Here is a 7380-nt window from a genome sequence, read left to right on the forward strand (position 1 = left end):
TTCAGTGTATTATGATGTCCCGGTGAGCTCACGTGACCTCACAATGCTGAGTCTTTTGATCAATGAGTAGTGACTACTCCAGGCAAATGGCAGCAGCTGCAACTTAGCCACACCCTCCCATTCTGATGTCACTGATGACCTCACATTTCTGGCCACACTTTTCTGCTCAGTTGCATTCCTAACCAAGGTGGGCAGCGTGTTGACCAATGAATGATGATGGTCAATGAATGATAATGGCTGCTTCTGACCCACAGCAGCAGTCAGAATTTGCCCACAACTCATTCTATTATGATGTCACAATTGACCTCACTATATTCTGGCAGATAGATGTTATGTTGCCTTCTTTGTCAAAACAAAAAGAATACCAGATTTCTTTATTTTAGATGTTTGTCATTCTAGCAATGAGTCAACCATCAAAAGCATGTCCTGTTTGCTTAAGGAGGGACTGGCTACTATAAAAATGTTACTGTTCTCCTGCAAACCTCCCGCATTTAACCCATTTACTGCAGAAGTATATAACAAGTAATGAAAAGAAAGACTAGGACGTGGGATAGCTCGCCTGTGCTAGTTACGTTTCTACTTGACAAAGGTCCTAATAGGAACCAAAACGCTGATTCTGCATTAATAAATAATAAAAGAGTTCCTACTTTGGACCGTGCAGGCAATAGTTCCCTGTCTTTAAGAGTATTTAAAACTCAAGTACTCAAATAGTCATTGTTTTTCACTGTCCGACATCTTTAGAAAAGTCCAGCTGGGGATTGAAACGTCGATCACCCGGTGATAAATCACAGTGCAGTCCAACCAGGGCTGGACAAAAAAACAACTTAGGAGCCAGCCCATATTTTTAGGAGTGTCCAGAAGTCAGGGAACGCAGACACCAGGATGAACATATGAGGAGAGAGAACAATAACACAGATGATAGTGCAATCCTGTATGATAGGGAAATGATGCAGCTGGGACTGGGAACATATACAGTGGATAAAAAGAAATGTGTACAAATAGCTACTGCTGTAGTCCCATGGGATGGGAGAATGATGCAAAAGAAAATGCACACATGACACAGTGGTTGAAATTAAGAATAGCCACACAGGTGTAGAAAATGGCAAAAAAGGTTTAGTTGATGAACATCAGGAAGCACACGGATGCAGTGGGAACTTACAGACAAGCCCCAGAAATCAGGCAATGGAGATAGAGCTCAGTCTGTGTCCGTTGTGGGAGATGTAACCTGTATGCGTAGTGGCTGCTGCAGGGGGGTCAGGCTGCGCCGGCGCTTCCTCCACTGTCAGCCACCGCAGGACTTCCGGGTTTGGTTCTCTCCACCAGTATTCCGCACCACGTGACTGCGTCACGCTGCGGGCACAGCGGGCTTCTGGAAATGCACCTACGGCAAGCTGTGAATCACAATACAGAACGTGTCACTAGTAGCAGCAGCACTGAGCATCACGGGACACTGCAACTATATAAGGATCTATAAGGAAGATCCATTGAAGGTCGAGCTGCAATCTGAACACTGGTTGTATATTATTTTATCTTTATTTTCTATTTCATATTCTGTATTTTTGTTTTATTATACTGTATTATTTCCTCCCGTCTGGAACACCCGCAGGAGCACCTGGTGATTTCTGTGTTCTCATATTTTTAGGAGCCAGAGCTGTTAGCAGTCCTATGTGTCAGCGTGTGTTTCCCAGGTACTAACAAAATCTGTGACAAACATGCACTCTGACACTGCCGCACACATATATATACACAAATATATACCACCCTTATTGCTGGCCTTAGGGTTTACACCAAAACGTTTAGACAATACTAGCTTCGCCTGTATATAAACTCTCAGGGTAAGAGAAACAGTAGGCTCTTGCCAGGCTGGGTGAGATTAAAGGGACACAAAGGATAGATGCCAGGAACATTTGCAAAACAAAATAATATTCATGAAAACATTCACGAACTTAATACAAATCAGGGATCATCAGCAAAAATACAACTCGCTAAATATCTAAGGTCATGAATCCCCACGTAGGGTTCCTGGGCGTCACCCACAGGAGGTGCTTATCTTAGCCTGGGATTGATTACGATAGAGAAGTCCCATGGAGTCAGGCTCACATAACAGGAGCCTCCCTCCCCGTGCTCCATATCCCAGTCTCTTTACTGGCTTGAGAAATTATTTCCTGCTACCAGTGGGACTGGTTGTCTCTAATTTGGGAAAGATTCAATATGGTGGCCAAGTTTTCAGATTCAGTTAGTGACATTTATTCTTCGGCAGAGTACCTTCTGCGAGAATCATTATGCTCGGCATGCAGCTTGCAAAGGCTTGTTCTGATTAGACCTCTTTATGGTAATTCTGTTCTGCTCGTTTTCTAATCAGTTGGTATCTGAGCACTAAGACAAATGTACTAACATACCTTGATTACCCTATCACAAGGGTGCTCAACTCCAGTCCTCAAGCCCCCCCGAACAGGTCAGGTTTTTAGGATATCCCAGCTGAAGCAGGGACCGATTGAGCCACCTGTGCTGAAATGAGGATATCCTGAAAACCTGACCTGTTGCGAGGAGGAGGGAGGGGGGGGGGGGGGGGTTACTTGAACACAATTAGCAATTTGCTTTGTTTTTACTGAAGGTAAAATCAGCAAAAACGAAACAAGCTCATTAAATTCCACTTTATTATACCTTCATGTTAATTACTACACCGAGGAGGATCTCATAATTTGCACAAATTGCTCCTAATTTGTATTACCTACATATAATTAACAATCCCCCAGCACAGTGCAAACAATAGTATCGAAACATGATAGGTATACCATTAATAAAGTGCATTAGACGAACATAAGCAGTAACAATTAAGATCCGTTATGAGTACATTTACATGTCAGACAGGTGCCCTGCCTTACTTCAGCCATAATCACACATCATGCACTGCTTCTAATGCAGCCGAGGGTTCTGGGTAATGACAAGCATATGAGCACTCCGAAGCCTAGGTGCACTAAACTGCATTAAATCAGGGAACATAAAGTGACATTACCTAAAACAGGAACAGACGTTCTGTTCCCTGACTTAATGCCCTATCATCAAAGCTAATTAAGTGCGAAACAACATCCACACTGCATCTCAGAATAGCGTTAATGTCACATTTTTGTGGGTTAACATTGCATTATCTTCCTGTAAACCCCATTCCCCTGCGATGAATGGTGTCACGTCAGATTAGTCGCGTAATCCATAATTTATCAGTCTCAGCCATATAGGTGGTGACTGGGCGTGGGTAAGTGCTGACTGGGTGTGGGTAAGTGCTAACTGGGTGTGGGTAAGTGCTGATTGGGAGTGGGTAAGTGCTGACTCGGCGTGGGTAAGTGCTGACTGGGCGTGATTAAGTGCTGACTGGGCATGGACAATTGCTGACTGGGCGTGGGTAAGTGCTAGCTTGGCGTTGGTAAGTGCTAGCTTGGCGTTGGTAAGTGGTGACTGGGCGTGGGTAAGTGCTGACTGGGCGTGGGTAAGTGCTGACTGGGCGTAGGTAAGTGCTGACTGGGTGTGGGTAAGTGGTGACTGGGTGTGGTAAGTGGTGACTGGGCGTGGGTAAGTGCTGACTGGGCATGGGTAAGTGGTGACTGGGTGGGGTAAGTGTTGACTAGGCGTGGGTAAGTGTTGACTGGGCGTGGGTAAGTACTGACTGGGCGTGGGTAAGTGCTGACTGGGCGTGGGTAAGTGGTGACTGGGCTTGATGAAAGTGCAATCGAGAAATGGGCGCCAGGAACTTTTATAAAAGAAAAGGTGGTTATTAATCAGCCGTCCAAACACATCATTCACATAGACATTCACAATACACGTGGCAAATAATACATTCAAGGAATCATCCTCTAGTAGGTTTCGGTCCTATCAAGAGGAGGTACATAGGCTTAGTTACTCATTACTCATTGCTTAAGGACTTAGTGAAATAGCTGGTAGGGAGACAGTGATACTAGACGAACTACAGGTTGTTGTGGAACCACGGGACAGAGCAGCAATGCATCCTTCTCCTACAAACTTAGACGGATCGTGATCCCCTAACAGGTGTTTACTGAAGGTCGGGGCAAGTTACTAATCTGGAAAATAATAAACAGTAACAATAGGCAAAGCTAGCTGCAGACTAGACACATAGAAACGTCTATACAGGACTTACAGTGAGGACCCCTGTCAGAACGCTGAGGAATCTGCTTCCAGAACAAAGGGTTGGACTATATATACCCTCTGGGCTTTCTGTGGTGTCATCACTATCACTGGGTAGAAAGGGGAGGGGTGAACCCCGATTGAGCCCACCCAGGTAACCCCCTGGGGGCAGTTAACCGCTCAAAGAAACCAGTAGCCATCCAAGGAAGGCCTAAATTCCAATAATGTGACCTGATCCTAACATAAGTCTTTTACTCCTATCCAGACCCTGTAGTATACGGAGGAGAGGGAAATAATGCAGGGAAATAACAATGTTATTTACATTATCCCAAACTGTCGCGTTACACCCAGACACTGCAGAAGCCCTGTTCTAGGGTCTGGATGGGAGAAACGCCAACTTAAACTATGACTTAAATAACATAATGTTAAGTCCCTGTGCTAACTTAATGGGCTTTAACGAATAGGAGATGATATGATAACATCTCATTTGCATATAACTTGCATCTCATCACTAATATCCATTATAGTTAGAGCAAAAACCAGTGGCGGATTTTAAAAAAATGGCGCCCTTAGGCACTTATCTGATGCCAAAGGAAAGGCGGTTTAGGAAGCGCTACAACACTTTAACAGTCTGGATCTCCTCATAAACTCACACTCACAGTAATAATCCAAATAAAAACCACAATGATAAATGAACCTAAAAAAACCAGTATAACACACTATAAATAATAAAATTAATAAAAGTCCAATGTAAAGTCCGGCTGCCAAATTCCAAACCAGGGTTTGCAAACGCAAGTTTCTTTTAAAATTGTTTATTAAAACGGTATTATGCTATGCTGTTCTTTGTATTCCTTTAATTGAATGCAGTGCTCCACCATCTGAAGCTTGCAGAAGGAGTCTACGCATCAAATATCCCTGAGGACATTTCCTATATTGAGCTGTATTTACGTGCTGTGCACATTCACACTGTATCAGTGTTGAGAACGTTTAGTGTTTTAGTTTTTTATCTTCCACATACTTTTACCTATTTTTTGTTGCAGCCCTTTGCACCGGAACGTCCACATTTCTATTGCTAGACTTATCTGGCGCCACCCTCCTCTTCCAGCGCCACACCGTCCCATTGCCATGGCAACGTGATGCCCTGTGATGTCACGCTGCCGGCCGATAAGTGTCGATCTCGCATGAGTGGGTGCAAAGTGGATGCTCTCGCTGGCGGCGTACACCGGTCGCGCATGCCGCCTCCAAATTGTGCGGCCTCAAAATGTTGCCGCCTTAGGTCGGGCCAAATGGGAAATCCGCCACTGTCCTCCACCACAATTTCGCCACCTTTGGCCGCGGCCTAGTGGGAAATACGCACTTTGTTACAGTGGGTAAGAAGCAAAAAGTGATAGGCTATAAATGCTGATTTGCATGTCATTACCCAGAACCCCTAGCTGCAGTGGAAGCACTGTATGCTGTGTGACTACGGGGTACGGTAAGTTTGGGTCAATGTAACTGTGCTCAGAAGTGTTTATCATTTCTGTACTGTACTCTGTTTGCCAGAGGGTTTTTTGTCACTTAGTACTCACCACAACTTATTTGTGAACCTGAAATACATAAGCAAAAAGATGAACAACTGGTTCTACTTAGCTGTTGGGAAGCGATAATAATAATAATAATAATAATAATAGCATGTTCTTGTATAGCGCTGCTAATTGTACGCAGCGCTTTACAGAGACATTTTGCAGGCACAGGTCCCTGCCCCGTGGAGCTTACAATCTATGTTTTTGGTGCCTGAGGCACAGGGAGATAAAGTGACTTGCCCAAGGTCACAAGGAGCCGACACCGGGAATTGAACCAGGCTCCCCTGCAGCAATCTCAGTGTCAGTCAGTGTCTTTACTCACTGAGCCACTCCTTCTCCCCTGTGATGGTCTGTTTTCATGAAAAAAAAACCTCTAAAGATCCTTAGGTTGGCATAAATCCATACTGGTCATGCCATGTGCAAAGTAGGTAATGCAAAATTGTTCGGTCAGCAAATTAAGCAATCTTTAAAAATGTGTGTCAACTGTACAGTCATCAAATATCCCTGGAAAATGTGTGTGAGCTGTACAGTCATCAAATATCCCTGGAAAATGTGTGTGAGCTGATGCAGACGTTAACAAAATAGATTTATAATTCAAAAATATTATACCGTTTCTTCTTCATTTGGCTGTAGATAATTAGCCCAGCATGGATATTTAGATGGCGCCACCGTGCTGTGGAGGACTGCAGCACTAATGTCAAGATTCTCAGGTGGTTAACCTGCTGTATATGCAAATTAAAAAACAAAATGACGGATTGGCATAGAATATACAAATATTAAACCAAGTTACTGATATCTCACAGGAATATTCTTGCAAGTGAGAGACCAAAACGTTGGCTACAACATGTTAAATGAATCTATTGATTCTGAATTTTGAAGACCCAAATACATCATTTTTCTGTTGCATTTTATCCCTTGCTGCTAGATAGAAAAGAAATCCACACGAGTCTGCCGGCAGTTTAGTATTTTCACAATTTGTATGCATATAAATATTCAAATGAGTAAACAATTGTATGCGAATGGAAATGAATCCTATTTCCAATCCTGGTATATACTCTCTCAACATTTTGCACTACATTTTTAATTAGTAGTTTTGTAATTAATCCTTCAAATATTTGTTTCCTGGGAAATCGCAGATGCTTCTTGCATATCATATCAGGTCCTTTACACCGTAAAACCCTTTGATGAGTGACCAGTCTGCAATGCATCACTTTGCAATAGCGTTGCAGACCCCTCTGGCAGAGACCTGGTTAATGTGTTTCCCGTGTAGGCTAATGGACCCAGATTCAAACCATGCATGACATTTTAGAAAAAAACAGGAACATGTAATCTCATGTGATATGTTAACTGAACTAGGTTCAATTCCGAAGTGCGGGGAAACGGCCTCAGGCGAGGAGAACAGCCAACACAACACAGACAAACCATTTCTTCAAAGTGCCGGTCTCCTCTAAGACAGAGATACAAAGTAGAGTTCTACTCACACGTTCATAATGAAGTTCTCCATTTAATGTGACCGCCAAGAACAGTGGAAAGGTGATGAAAGGTCCATATGGGACCTGAAACGTTGCTATTCCACTGTTCTTGGCGGTCACATTAAATGGAGAACTTCATTATGAACTTGTGAGTAGAACACTCTACTTTGTATCTCTGTCTTTGAGGAGACCTGCATTTTTAAGAAATT

The 7380-nt window shown here is 43.4% G+C and overlaps 1 long non-coding RNA gene across 1 annotated transcript; it reads right to left on the reverse strand.

The window, feature by feature from the left end:
- Window positions 1–943: 943 nt before the first annotated feature.
- On the reverse strand, window positions 944–6276 carry LOC142503356 (uncharacterized). The gene is made up of 3 exons (XR_012803973.1): window positions 6022–6276; window positions 5162–5476; window positions 944–1391 (listed from the first exon to the last, which is right to left on the reverse strand). It is a non-coding gene; the product is annotated as an uncharacterized LOC142503356 (long non-coding RNA).
- Between the last annotated feature and the right edge of the window lie 1104 nt (window positions 6277–7380).

This window comes from Ascaphus truei, chromosome 10 (genome assembly GCF_040206685.1).
Source record: "Ascaphus truei isolate aAscTru1 chromosome 10, aAscTru1.hap1, whole genome shotgun sequence".
Classification (NCBI taxonomy): domain Eukaryota; kingdom Metazoa; phylum Chordata; class Amphibia; order Anura; family Ascaphidae; genus Ascaphus; species Ascaphus truei.